This window comes from Pantherophis guttatus, chromosome 6 (assembly GCF_059756535.1).
Source record: "Pantherophis guttatus breed Tessera chromosome 6, ASM5975653v1, whole genome shotgun sequence".
Lineage (NCBI taxonomy): Eukaryota > Metazoa > Chordata > Lepidosauria > Squamata > Colubridae > Pantherophis > Pantherophis guttatus.
The window spans coordinates 69,242,237-69,257,477 of NC_142068.1; the positions used below are offsets into that span (position 1 = coordinate 69,242,237).

Below are 15,241 nucleotides of genomic sequence, written 5' to 3' on the forward strand. Positions count from 1 at the left end.
ACTATGCATTTTTTAATATTTTAGTAGTATTCCTGTATACTTAAAGCATTGTTTGTTTATCAAATGTTCCATTTAAGATGGTAATTTTGTTACATATTAAAAATAAAAAATATTAAAAATATGAACCAAGTTTACAGCCTGAAAAAAATAAAAAAAATATTATCCTCAAATCATATTAACATTGCTGCATGACATTGTATGCAGATATGCTATTGAATATTATTAGGATTGTTGTATGTGTGGATTGAAATCCAGTTATTTAAATTGATTGATTAAATGATTGATTTAGGCTCAGGTTATGTTCCTGATAATTCTAGGAAAGTAATTGTAATCTGGTAGTAAAAGTGTCCCGTTTCAGTTATTCTTCTGAAGATGTGAATTTATACAACGATCCCTTTCAAAAAAGAAGAAAACATTGATAAAAGGGTTATTCAGATTGAATATTTTGTATACATACATAATTTAAGACCTGGGCTAAGATTTGTTGTTGTTAGTTGGGAAGTCATGTCCGACCCATTGCGACCCCATGGACATCGTTCCTCCAGGCTTTCCTGTTCTCTACCATCCTCTGGAGTCCATTTAAGCTCACGCCTACTGCTTCAGTAACTCTATCCAGCCACCGAGTTCTCTGTCATCCCGCTCTTCTTTTGCCTTCCATCTTTTCCAGCATTACGCTTTTCTCCAGTGAGTCCTTCCTTCTCATTAGGTGGCCAAAGTATTTGAGTTTCATCTTCAGCATCTGGCCTTCTAAAGAGCCGTCAGGGTTGGTCTTCTCTAGGACTGGCCTGTTTGATCGCCTTGCAGTCCAAAGGACTCACAGGAGTCTTCTCCAGCAGGGCTAAGATTACATGGGCCATATCCGCAGATCTAGGACCAAGAAGTTATACTGAACTTTATTGCAAAAGACATGTCCTTACTGCGGGGCTCTCTTACGTGACCAGCCCACATCTGAGGAGGACTGAAGCTGGATCCTGATGGGGTTTTCCATATGACTTGTGTTCCATGGAGGAGTTTTCAGAGGATTGGCAACCTGCTGGGCTGTGCCCACCTGGCCTCCTCAAGAGCATCTGGCCAGAGCAACCTGTGCCTCCATGGGCAATTTTGCTTTGGCTGCCAGAAGGATGGGTCGCCTCATCAGCAAAGCCCGTGTCTCTTACAGGTAGTCCACATTTAGTGACTGCAATGGGTCATGGCAAAATGGTTGTTAAGCAAATCACAGAGAATTGAAGAAGCTTCTTGAATAAGAACTGAAACATTTTGAAAGGAAAAAAAAAGGTCCAGTTATCTTTTGGAAAAAGCACCTTTGGGACAACCATGACTTAGATGATTGAGAATCTCCATAGACATTCTGTCTCATTCAGCTAAAGTTCTCCCCTATAGTATCCTGTGCCTGACCTGGGGTTCCCCCCCTTTTTTTTTGCCCCATTGCAGCGTGGAGAAATTATTCAAACAAGCAATCTCTTCTTGAGCTGCTTTTTCCCACAGTGCCTCCCTCCCTCCCTAAAACCTGGAAGTTAATAAGCTCAGCCCTGTGACCTTGTTTAATTGAGTAGAATCTTCTCCCCAGCTGGCGATGCAGCCTTAAACTGAGCAAGCCTTAATCCGTTTCACATGATGCCTATTAGTGTGCTAAATGCCTACATTGGTTATATTTGTACAGGGTTACTTGTTCGTACTTGTTGGTTTGTTCATTTGCCTGCTTGCTTATTAGAAGGCTGGCTGTACATGGAACAGTGGCTGCACATGGAACAGGAAGCCAGTATTTCCATCAGCACACAAAACGGAACTCCTGCTAAAGATATTACAGGATTTCAGTAAAGAAGTTGGCTGAGGTGCACATTAAAAAGAAAAAAACTTTCTTTTTAATTTATTTATTTATTTATTTGTTTTAATTTGTATACCACCCTTTTCCAGCAGGACTCAGGGCGGTGAACAGCCAGAATAAAACAGAACATACAAAATTTAAAAACAGTTTTAAAATAATTAAATATTTTTGGCCGCAATTTAAAACAACCCAATTAAAATCAATTAAATTTAACCAAAACAGTGGGATCAAGCCAGCCCGGCTAGGTGAAATAAATAAGTTTTTAGGGCCCGACGAAAAGTCCGGAGGTCTGGTATTGTACGTATCTCTGGGGGGAGGTTGTTCCAGAGGGCGGGTGCTGCCACAGAGAAGGCTCTCCCCCTGGGGGTCGCCAGCCGACACTGGCGGACGGCACCCTGAGGAGGCCCTCTCTGTGCGACCGTACTGGCCGGTGGCAGAAGGCGGTCTCGTATATACCCCGGCCCTAAGCCATGGAGCGCTTTAAAGGTGGTCACCAACACCTTGAAGTGCACCTGGAAGACCACCGGGAGCCAGTGCAGGTCGCGCAGGAGAGGTGTCACATGGGAGCGCCCCATCGCTCCCATAATCCCCCGCGCGGGGGGGGGGGATTTAGGAATATCAGACACTGCGGGAAGCATTTAAATAGCAATAGCACTTAGATTTATATTCCACTTCATAGTGCTTTTACAGCCCTTTCTAAACTGTTTACAGAGTCAGCATATTCCCCCCAGCAATCTGGGTCCTCATTTTACCTTACTTCCACACCCTCCCAATTCTTGTCTTTTTCTTTCCCAGTTTTGCTATCAGAGAATCATCCAGGAAGGAAAGCAGGAAGTTTTCTGGTCTTTTGTGCTATGATTGCAGAAGAGCTGGTTTGCTCTACCCACCATTTTCTCTCAACTCCTGATATTTGACAGAATTTTCTCGTCCATTTGCTCTAAAAGATAAGAAACAATTCATGCACAGGGATTTCATATTTCAGTTCTTATTCTACATAGGTTGATTGTACAGGTAGGCCTCAACTTAATAATCATTCATTTGGTGACCAAAGTTACAACGGCACTGAAAAAAGTGATTTTTTGATGGTTTTAAGACTGGTAGCAATCCCCATGGTGATCAAAATTTGGATGCTTGGCAATTTGGTTCATATTTGTCCCAGGATCATGTGATCACCTTTTGCAACTTTCTGACAAGCAAAGTCAATGGGGAAGCCAGATTCCTATAACAACTGCAGTGATTCACTTAACAATTGTGGCAAGACAGGTTGTAAAATGGGGCAAAATTCACTTAACTGTCCCAGCAACAGAAATTTTGGCCTCAATTGTCATAAGTTGAAGACTATCTATTTTCAACTTTCACTGTAAACATTAGTAACATGTTGGGCTGGGGCTTTATTTCAAACTTCAGATATTCCCCAATGCAGCATAATAAAACCAGTCTAGTTATGGGAAAGCACAAGTGTTTGACATATGTATTTTAAATATCAATTTTCATAGACATAACCAAATCTTTCTGATTTTGCCACCAAGCTCCCTGTTCAGAAATTTTCTGAATAGTAACAGGTCTAGGGGCAGTGTTGAAACAATTTGTCTTTGGGTAAGACCGAACTATAAATTCAGTAATTCATAAGATTTAAAGATCACCAGATTAGATTGTTTTACCTAGCTGTTGCCTGCTTTTTTGCAAACTCAAAATGTCTCTTTTTCAAACTTTGGGTTTCTATTTCAAGGCAGCTAAATTTTCAGGCCTTTAAAGAGTATTAAGAATGTTAAAGTTACTTTAGGCAACGACAGAGTTTATAAATAAGGATGGATTAATTGACTTGTGTAGCCCAATTTTTAGAGACAATTCAGCATTTGTGACTGGATTTGGATTATTAGCCCGTTAGATATTTCCCCCTTCTAAAAGTTATTGTTTGTTAAAATTTTGTGTGTGTGTAATACATTTATATTATACAAACAGCATTGCTTAATTTTCATTTTATGAGAAATGAAATGAGAGCCAGTTTGGTTAAGGTACCAGGCTAGAAAGCAAGAAACCATTTAAGTCCTCTCTTGGTCATGAAAGCCAACTTTGTGACTTTGGGTGAGTCACACACTCTAAGCCCAATTTTTTTTTTTATTTGATTTATATGCCGCCCTTCTCCGGAGACTCAGGGCGGCTTACAATGCGTTAAGCAATTCACCTCACAGGGTTGTTGTAGGAAAAATAGGAGGAGAAAGGTGTATCAGAAAGTGTTGGACTCCTTGAGTTATTTATAAAAATAATATAGGTGGTATATAAATAATAGAAAATAAATAAATAGAAAATAATAGAAAATAAATATTTGTTTAAAAAATTTTGATTTATATGCCGCCCTTCTCCGGAGACTCAGGGCGGCTTACAATGCGTTAAGCAATAGCCTTCATACTTTTGTATATTTATACAAAGTCAGCTTATTGCCCCCACAACTGGGTCCTCAAATTTTCTGAAATTAGCTGCAAAGATAATGTGACTTCAGTTTGGATATGCTACATACCTTTTCAGTTTTGTAGCTTTGTTTTGAAATATTTATATTCAATATTTTTAAATTTTAAATTCATGTAAGTTCCTATTTTATAGAACATAGCTCTTCTCGATTTGTATTTCTTTTGTTTAAAAGTTTCTCAGAAAAAAAAATTAAATAGAACATTCCTTTTAGATGGAAAACTTTTTTTTTTTCATGTCACATAATATGATCATTACTCAAAAGTGATTCAGTGTCTGGGAAAACTAAGTCACCTGAATGTTTTCATTGCCAAATTGGTCCAGAATCAGTTTTGCACAGCATATGTTTCGTTTTTATGAACCAGCACTTTTATTGGTATTCGTTTACTGTTATTTTAAATATTATCTATTTCTTTCACATAACTAGCATCAAAGTTTCTGGGGAGACAGTAACCACATTCAACTACCCTTGGTTAAACTCATCCAATCCACAAAATTAAAATTTGGGCTCGTATTCTTGGGAAGGTTGAGAGACTAGGCTGGCCAGTTGTAGGTAATTCCTCCCTACGCTTCCTAAGTCAACATGAGACAGTGATGGTTAGACAGCCAAGTCCTACAGTATGTGTAGTCTCTATTAGTAATACCTGAAGAGGGCTTAAATGACAGGCAACATAAGAGCCTTGGTGGTGCAGTGGAATAAAGTGCTGTTAAAGTAGCACAGCTGCCAGCTGCCTGCAATTACTGCGAGTTCAAATCTCACCAGGCTCAAGGTTGACTCAGCCTTCCATCCTTTCGAGGTAGGTAAAATGAGGAGCCGGATTGTGGGGGCAATAAGATGACTTTGTATAAAAAAGAACACCGCTGGGGCGGGGGACAAAAGCCCTACTAAGCAGGTATATACAAAAATATGAAGGCTATTGCTTAACGCATTGTAAGCCGCCCTGAGTCTCCGGAGAAGGGCGGCATATAAATCGAACCAATAAGTAAATAAATAAATATTAGTGAGTACTGCAAAATACTTCATGGCAAGTGAACACGGTACAAAAATTATAACGATAAATGAGACATATTAATCCCTTCTAATGGTGGACCTTGCAAACAATGACTTCCATTGAAGTCCTTAAAGTTTATCATGTTTAAAAGGAAAAATAAACTTTTCTTCTGAATAGGAAAGCCAAATATTGCCTTGCATCGTTGCACAACTTGGTTGAGAATGTGTTCAGGTTAACCAGCATTTTAATGGAAAGCACCTTCCCTTCTAACTGCACACTTCAGAAACTACACTTTCCCTTACCTTTTCAGTTTCATTTTTATTGCAGTTTTAACTTTTATGTCCTTTTTCCTTAGAGATTATGACGGAAAGAAAATAAAAATATTCAATATCATAGTTTGCAGTCACTTTTAGCGCTGAAAAGTTCCTGTGTGCACAATACTGTAGCATTCTTGGTACAGCCTATCCAGCATTTCATGAGAATTTGTATGTTCTATATAGCTTTAATTAATATATATGCTATCAATGAATCACCTTTCAGTGTAATTGTATGTATAAAACAGATATGAATGATAGCTTTTTTATTGTCTCTTCTAATTTTTCTCAGAAATGTGCATTTTTATAAAGAATAGCACTTCTCTGATTTTGTTTCTTCACTGAATTTAATTTAGAGAATTTTTTCCTAATCTTTACTGGTTTAATTCCCAAATGGAGAATTCTGGGGGTTGAAGTCCACACATCTTAAAGTCACCAAAGTTAAGGAACACAGAACTAGAAGACTGCTGGTCAGGTGAATTGAATAGACAGTTTAAGTTATTTGTAAACATTTCTTCCTAGAGGTAAATAGCCAGCTAGAAATCATTTTCCAGAACTTGTTTTACTGGACCCTTGTTTGCTATATCCATATGTAGATTAACATAGTTGGAAGGGACCTTGTAGGTCATCTAGTCCAACCCCCAGCCCAAGCAGGTGACCCTACACCATTTCTGACAGATGGCAGTCCGGTCTCTTCTTGAAAGCTTCCAGTGATGAAGCTCCCACAACTTCTAAAGGCAAGCTATTCCATTGGTTGATTGTTCTCACTGTCAGAAAATTCCTCTTATTTCCAGGTTGAAGCTCTCCTTGTTCAGTTTCCATCCATTACTCCTTTTCTGGCCTTCAGGTGCTCTGGCAGCCCCTCAGTATTGGAACACTGCTATCATGTCTCCCCTGCTCCTTCTCTTCACTTTTCATTTTCATTTGTGTGTTATTGTATTGCCAGCTGTATTGTTTTATGTGCTGAAGTCAACAGCTAGTAAATTGCTACCTATCTCTGAAGATATATTACATTAGACACCACAAATAGAAGTCATTTGAGTATCTGAGATTTTGCGATATATCAGGAAATTAAACAAGACATTCCTTGCCCTAGTTTCAGAATCTTTAGTGCACATTGTTAAAATATTTTTGTAGTTCCAGGACTTTTAAAGTAGATCTGTTTTTAAAATAAACGTTAATTCTTGAACCTTAGAAATGGAATGAATATTTTCATATCATGTTTATATGAAATAAAATAGGTATAAACAAACACAAAACTGTTGTTTCTTTTCATTAATACCCCGGAATATTCTCAACAACTTGATGAGAATATTGACCTGCACTCAGATTATAACTATATCTCAGATTTCTGTCATGGAGCAGGGACTGTAAGGAAAACAAAATTCATCTTCAGTGAACTACATGTATTTGGTACATTTTTTTTCCAGATTATGAGCAAGTTGTTCAAGATTTGTGGGAACAGGCTGTTGTGACTACACTGGAATCTATTATAATAGATCTGGATGCAGCTTGAGGGTGAAGCTGTTCATATTTATTCCAAATAGGATGCTATAATTACAAGATCTGGTTACAATTTTTACTTGTAGAGATTCGCCCAAATCCTTAGCCCCTCAGTTTTTGTCTGATATTTTTTTTTTAATTTAATTTATATGCCGCCCTTCTCCGGAGACTCAGGGCATCTTACAATGTGCTAAGCAATAGCCTTCATCCTTTTGTATATTTATACAAAGTCAGCTTATTGCCCCCACAACTGGGTCCTCAATTTACCTACCTTAGAAAGGATGGAAGGCTGAGTCAACCTTGAGCCTGGCGAGATTCGAACCTGCAGTAATTGCAGGCAGCTGGTCTTAATAACAGGGTGCTTTAGACCACTGTACTACCAAGGCTCCTATATATATATATATGAAACCTGGAGAAGAGATATAACAGATGAGAAAAAAACCTCTGAGATTTGGAATAATTCATATCCAAGATGTTCTATTGGGCAGCATTCAGCAGTGACACCTAATTAGGTGAGACATTTTTAATCCCTCCCTAAAAACGCTCTTTTGCCCCCATCTGTGGAAAAGAAAAGACTTAAAATGTTGCTATGTAACAAACAACAATCACTGTCTTCGAATGTTTTTTTTTAAAGGAAGGGAAATCATAAACTCGTCCTTTTGATTTATTTCATTCTAACTTTAAAGTTGAACATAATACCAAAATGGCTTTTATTATCATCATTTAAGACTATTGTCAGAAAAAGAATGTTGATTTTCCCGCAATTTTTAGTGGCTTTTGGCCTTATTCACAATGGTGTCCTCTGAAAGAGTCAGGGATTACTGTCTCTGTCGCAGTAATGCTGTTTTAACTTGACATGGTCATTTCCAGTTATACTGAAAAATTTTCTTTGGCTTTTGATCATAGGGTCTCATGAAGTTTGTTCCATTCATTCATTCATCCATCCATCTATCCATCCATCCTCTATGTATCTATCTGTCTGTCTGTCTGTCTGTCTGTCTGTCTGTCATCTATTTCTTCATTTGATTTGAGATAAATTGTGCAATTGACAACAGATATCCATTGAAGGAATAGGCAGAGTGAGATATAACTAAATCTGAATTCCAATCAGACAATAATATGATTAGTTTGTACCAAAAATTAAGATAACCCATTTAGAGATGGTTTTTACTACTCCTGAAGGAGCAGGTAACTAGACAGAGAACCTATACCCAATTACCATATTCCTCAGTTGTGGGTGTTTCTTGAAAATGTAGCTTGGCTTTAATTATTTAGCCTTCAATTATTTCAACTGGATTTGTGTGGTGCTTTCATTGAACAAACAACAGCTGATGATCAAATGAAGCAGCTAAGTGAAATCACATGATACTGATTCTCAAACCACCCTGTTCCCTGCTTTTGAGCATGTGGCCACATTGTCACAATTCATTGATGTATAAAGCCCTGGATATGTTGTGAACCAAATACTTAACAAAATGTACCAGTTGATCTATGATTTAAAAGCCTTTGGAAAACCTTGCTTAAAACCATGGGAATGGTGGACAGCAGAAAGATCCCAGATGAAGTTACTGAGATGGCAACACCCTGATTATATAATTATGTCAGTCAGGCTTTATTACTTTAATGTGCTTCAAAGATTTTTTTCATTGGGGGATTATTCTTGCAAATCTTATGCATGTGTCTGTAAAACACCGCTCTTTGCTCTTTTCGGAAGTAATTGTGATATAAAATATCATCATCTAGAAACATAATTTGATGTCAGAAAACTTACATTTGTTAGAATAAAGGTAGAATTCACTTTATGATCTAAGTTCTCTCAGGTTCTGCCAATTACCTTAAAGTGTGCTGCTTTATATAGGCCAAGTTATAAAAATGTTGAGACATATTTAAAACAATTTCTGAGTTCCTGTACACCCAAGGACTTTTCTTATCTCAACTGCTGATAAGAACTTCGATTTCTCCAATCTTAAGGACAGAGGTCAAAGCTTAGGTAACAGAGGCCTACTGGAATGGAAGGAAAAGTTGAATTAGGAGAAGGGTTTTTACTGTTTTATTGGATTGTTATATGTGGCCGAGTCACTTTCTTTGAGATGGGCTGCTATAAATTTGACTAATAAATAAGGGACACTGTACAGGGACAGATAATTCCAAGTTCACATCTATGATGTTGCTTTTATCTCTTCCCCAGCCTATGTGTGAGGTACACTTAAATTGCTCTTAGATGTCAAAAGTAGCATTTTCTTCTTTGGCTATCATCCAAGTGCAACCTCAAGATGTATACGATCATTTAAGGCTTCATCACTCACTGTCTTGGATAAAATTCGGATGAATGCAGTGACCTGAAATGGAGAAAATAAAAGTAAAGTGGGTTTGACAATGAAAACAACACATTTGTTACTGCTATAGTTTTCTAGCAATTTAAGAATAAGTGGAAATGCTAACTTAGTATTGTGGAAAGGCCTGAGGGATGGTTCAGTCTCAGTGACTTCATAAAAATATCTCAGAGTTTCAAGTTAGGCAGTATTCAAGCAGAGGCACAATTTGTGATAATGGTATTCTGTATGGGTCCAGCCATAAAGCCAAGATTGCAGTGGTCCTTCTTCAAATCATAGTATCCACCAAAAAGAGTTTTCATGTACCCCCAAAGCCACTTCATGCCAGCTGCAGAATTTTGGGAGTTGAAGTCCACATCTTTTGAAGTTGTCAAGTTTGAAAGACACTGCTTTAGTGCCATCCAGTGGTGTAAATAAACAAGTTGAGAATTTAGAAGATGCTTTTATAGAAGCGATTGGATATACTGGTTTTTCTTTCTCTCCTCTTCCGTTTCTCTCTCTCTCTTTCCCTCTCTCAGCATACACTGAATAGACTTGCTAGAAATTACTTTGGAAGAATCACATGGTGTGAAACATATTGTTGAAATTACTGGCCTTTAAAAAGCCCAAATCACTTCTGTTTCTTATGATCATTGTAAGATGAGAGAATCATGTTAGTCTAAGATGGAGGAGGTGGCCAGAAGTCTGCTAGGATCTTTTCCAGCCAACATATTTTATTAAAAGGTATAAACTGCAGCTCATGAAGGTTTATGCCTTTAAATAAAATTGTTAGTTAGAAAAAGTGCAAACACATTCCTGATTTATAGATGCTTTGGTAGACTTATCTTGAACGGTATACTCCTTTCTGTGGATAGATGAATAATCAAAATTGCCTTGAATGATTTTTTTTTTCAAATTACAACTGGTATGTATATACTATAATATATTGTTCACTCATTATGATGTTGACTTTAATATGGTTAATCCATATTGCATCAGATGAATGAATGTACACAATCCTTTATTTTATGTATATCCTACATTTGTTATTTTTATACATAATTCAAGGTGGCGAACATACCCAGTACTCTTTCCTCCTCCTATTTTCCCCACAACAACAACCTGTGAGATGAATTTGGTTAACTAGACCAAAGTCACCCAGCTGGCTTTCATGCCTAAAGTGAGATTAGAACTCAGGGTTTCCTGGTTTCTAGCCTGGTGTTTAACCATGAGACTATACTGTTTTTGTTTTGCTTAACAACAACAACAACAAAAAGATAACAAGATTGACACTGAAATTACTTTGTTTTTCTACTGTATAGATTTTGCCTATTCTTGCTATATCCAGAATAGATATTTCTTATTTTTATCATTTTCAAAAAGATAAAATCAGACACTGTATCTTTTCTTGACCCCAAGTCTATTAAAAAAGCTAGCCTTAGAACGTAATTGGGAAAATTAAAAAAAGCTACCTGATGTAAGTTCTGCACTCTGCCATATAACCTTTTAAACTATTTGTATTTTCAGAGAGTGTATGTTTGATTTAAAAAAAAAAACTTAGAAAAATTGAAGTCTACATTTTAATTTAAAACAATAAATGAATAAAATGTTCATTCTCTTTCTAAACGTTGTGAACTTTTGGAATTATGAATTCCAAATGTGTAGTTATACAGCTGCAAACATTAACAATAGCAAATTTAATATCTTTAATTACAATTTTAAATGCACTGCATAATTCTATGTCCATGTGCGTATCTCTTTTACCTTTTACCTATAAATAACAAATCAATCCTCCCCAATCCGATGTCTTTCAGTAAGTAAATAAGTCAGTAAGTAAACCTTTATTATGGTCTTTGACCACCGCGTGTACACATACACACATAAAAGTTACTTAGTATACATACATTCCATATATACCCATATGTATCATACTATACATATTACATACACATACTACTAATATATATATATATATATATATATATATATATATATATATATATATATATATATACACACACACACACACACACACACACACACACACACACACACACACATAAATATGTATGTATGTGTATATATATATAAAATTCCCTGGGAATGATAAGCGTTCAGGGTGAACATGTTTGGGAGCACCAGTCTGGGAAAAGCTGCAGTTGATTACCCATAATTTGTAAAGGAAAACTATAATTAATATTACAGCCCATTTTTCTTTCTTTTTAATGGCATATATTCACTTATATTTTAAAAAAACCATATTGGGCCTAATATACTTCATATCAATAGCCATCATGCTAGAAACAGGAGACTTCGGGACTACTTAATCTTTAATAAGTAGGTAAAAAAGAAAATTCATTTCTATCTGGTCTTCCAGAGGTAGGGACACCACATTGTTTTTTGGATTTTCCATATCCTGTAAAACTCATGCATATACACTCAGGGATGGTGAAAATCAGTTTCTTTTGGTTCGCAAAAAATGATAAGACTCATCCATGTTTTCCAAAGAGAATACAGAATGTCAGGCATGAAAGATCAGATCCACAGTTGAAGGTCCAGTTAAACTGATTTATTGCTACTCATGCCTATGCACAGGAATCTTCTCTATTGATGGTTGGCACTTACTTGGAGTCAGATAAGAGTAAATGAAGTTCAAGGGGGGGTTGGACTTAGTCTACTTGTCCAGACTTCACCTATGTAGTCCACTGGTTATCTACTGTAGGGTTTCTAGACTGATTCCTCTTTTAACTCCTCCCCCATGTTCTGCCACTCCTTCTACAGAATATCCCATGGGGAAAAAAATTTTCTTGACTTTCTGCTTGGGGAAGGGTGATGCCCATAAATATGAAGCAGCATTAACCAAACTTTGATTTAAGTTAACCATATAATTTTTGGACTCCCAGGTTTTTGAAAATTACTTGGGATACTGAAAATGATTTAATAGAATAAGTACTTTGAATGCTCTGCAAGAATAAAAGCTCTACATTTTATTGGAAAGTCCAATGTTTGTACAATTCTTCTAGGAAGAAACATTGGTTTGTATTTGCAATGTAAAAATCCTGCTTATTCCAGTTTTAAATAACTTCAGTTTTTATATTCAAAAATAAATTATTGTATAGATGATAAAATCAAATGTCTGTGGAACAGAAATAATAGCAATAGCACTTAGACTTACAGTATATATCTCCCCATTGTGCTTTATTGCACTATCTGAGTGGTTTACAATGTCAGCATGTTGCCCCCAACAATCTGGTTCCTCATTTTACCAACCTTGGAAGGATGGAAGGCTGAGTCAACCTTGAGCTGGTCAGGATCGAACTCCAGGCTGTGGGCAGAGTTAGTCTGCAATGCTGCATTCTAACCACTGCGCCACCACGGCTCCTATTAATGCTGTTAACATATTTGAATGGACAAAATTACCTCATCTGCTGCCAGTGCTTCTAGCAATTATTTTTCTTGCCAAGAAATAAAATATGTTTCAACAAAGATTATTTCCTAGAGTTTAAATGTTTGAGCCTGGGCATTGGCAGACAGGGGAAGGTATGACAAATATTGAAATGTACACTGTGATGTTGGGACAAAGACTGTATCCCTTTTGTATTTGTGTTGTGATGTCCAACACATTCAGGCAGGTAAAGAATGGAACTGTGGTATAACAACACATTTCATCACTTGTATTTGAAAGGGTAACTTTTATGTTTGTTAGAATAGTTTGTCCTTTGCCTCAATATATTAATATTATATTGTAACATTTGACCAAGGTAATGATCCTTCAGATATTTACATTTCACACACACCCATAATCCTGAGAATTATGTTATGAATGTCTTGGATTATAAGTAGAACAAGTAATACAATGTGGATGAAGTAAAGATGGCTAGTTTTGTGTAGTGGATAAGGTATCAGGTTGAAACCAGGAAGCCCATAAGCTCTAGTTTTGCCTTTGGTGTAGAGCCAGTTGGGTGATACTGCACCAGTAATTCTGTCTCAACCCTAGAAAGATGGCAATGACAAACGATTTCTGAAATCTTGCCAAGCAAACTGCAGGGATATATTCGGGCAATCATCAACACTGATTCAAAGGAACAACAACATCAACAAAAAGTGTCTGTATAGGTGTGTAGGGGTACTTTTAAACCCAACGCTTGGAAAAATCAGAGGCACAGGCAGGCTAGATACAGTAAAGAGATGATAGAAGAATGAGCTCGCAAAAACTGAAAGAAACAGTCACCGATAGATAATCCTGGTGAAATTACATCTGTTACAAAACACTGAAGTTTTGTCCTAAAATGTAATACACTCTAAATACAGACACAAAGAAGATAAAACAAGAGAAGCTAATAACGGCAGGTGTAAACATGAACCTGGCTCAAATTTCCCTACTTTGGACACATTCTGCAAAGACCTGTTGCTGTTAGTTGCGAAGTCATGTCCGACCCATTGTGACCCCGTGTACAACATTCCTCCAGGCTTTCCTGTCCTCTACCATCCTCTGGAATCCATTTAAGCTCATGCCTGCTGCTTCAGTGACTCCATCCAGCCACCTCATTCTCTGTCATCCCTTTCTTCTTTTGCCCTCAATCTTTCCCAGCATTAGGCTCTTCTCCAGTGAGTCCTTCCTTCTCATTAGATGGCCAAAGTATTTGAGTTTCATCTTCAGGACCTGGCCTTCTAAAGAGCAGTCAGGGTTGATCTCCTCTAGGACTGACCGGTTTGATCGCCTTGCAGTCCAAGGGATTCGCAGGAGTCTTCTCCAGCACCACGTTCAAAGGCCTCAATTCTTTGGTGCTCAGCCTTTCTCATGGTCCAACTTTCACAGCCATACATTGCAAATGCAAAGACCTGGTATTGGAAAATACTCAAATGCTGGAAAAGATGGAAGGGCATAGAAGAAGAGAACAACCAACAGCATGACGGATGGGCTTGGTTACAGTGGTGAGGGGTGCACTGTTGAGCCAAGTTGGGGACAAATCCTCCTGGGGAAACTCCTTACGTGGTTGCTAAGAGTCAACACTGACTTGATGGCAATAAATCAATCTATGAACAAGTAAATAGCATACTATGCAAGCAAACTTCTTATACAAGACCTGAAATTAAAGATTAGCTGGGCACACAGATTCATTTATTATCCTACCTTTACTTCATACAATCCACGGTAGTATATATGGCACTTCCTCCTTCTATTTTCCCACAGCAACAATCTTGTGAGATGGGTTGGGCTGAACTCAAGGTCACTGAATTGACTTCTGTGCCCGAGGGAAGACTAGAAATCAAGCTCTCCCTGTTTTCTAGTCCAGCACCTTAAACTCTGCACCACTGCCCGCATATTCAGCCAGTCTATCCCCACTCTTTTATGGGAAAGTTTTAACAGGGCTTCTACCTGAACACGAGTGAAGTCTTGTGACCAACTGGAGCACTGATAAAGCAGCATTTTCTACCCACATTCAAATGAAAATGAGGAGAATCAGTTTTCAATCTTTATTTCCCATAGCGCTGATGGAGATTTAGCGTGGTCTTTTATTCCAACAATTCTTTAATCTTTCAGATAAGCTGCCTGTGGTTTCTACACAGGAAACTGGCTTGTATGCAAATACTTGGGATTTTAAAAGGTTGGGAACTGCACCCTCAGGTTACATAAAACAGCTTAACTACACATAATTACTTTTTTAGTTTACTTTATTTTTGCAAAATAGAGAGGGAAAAAGAATGATTAATCTGAATGTGAGATTGAAAGAAAGGTTGCATTTTTATTCTAAGCCCATACAGGCAATATATGTACTAAAGTTAATAAAGGTATTGTGCCTATGGAGTTTGGAATCTGTTTTCCCT

General features: G+C 37.4%; 1 long non-coding RNA gene across 1 annotated transcript in view; it reads right to left on the bottom strand.

Moving 5' to 3' along the window:
- Positions 1-8,695: 8,695 nt before the first annotated feature.
- LOC117673183 (uncharacterized) overlaps positions 8,696-15,241 on the bottom strand; it is a 33,394-nt gene continuing 26,848 nt past the window's right edge. Inside the window, exon 3 of the long non-coding RNA XR_004593457.2 lies at positions 8,696-9,439. This is a non-coding gene — a long non-coding RNA (uncharacterized LOC117673183). The remainder of the gene's footprint in view (positions 9,440-15,241) is intronic.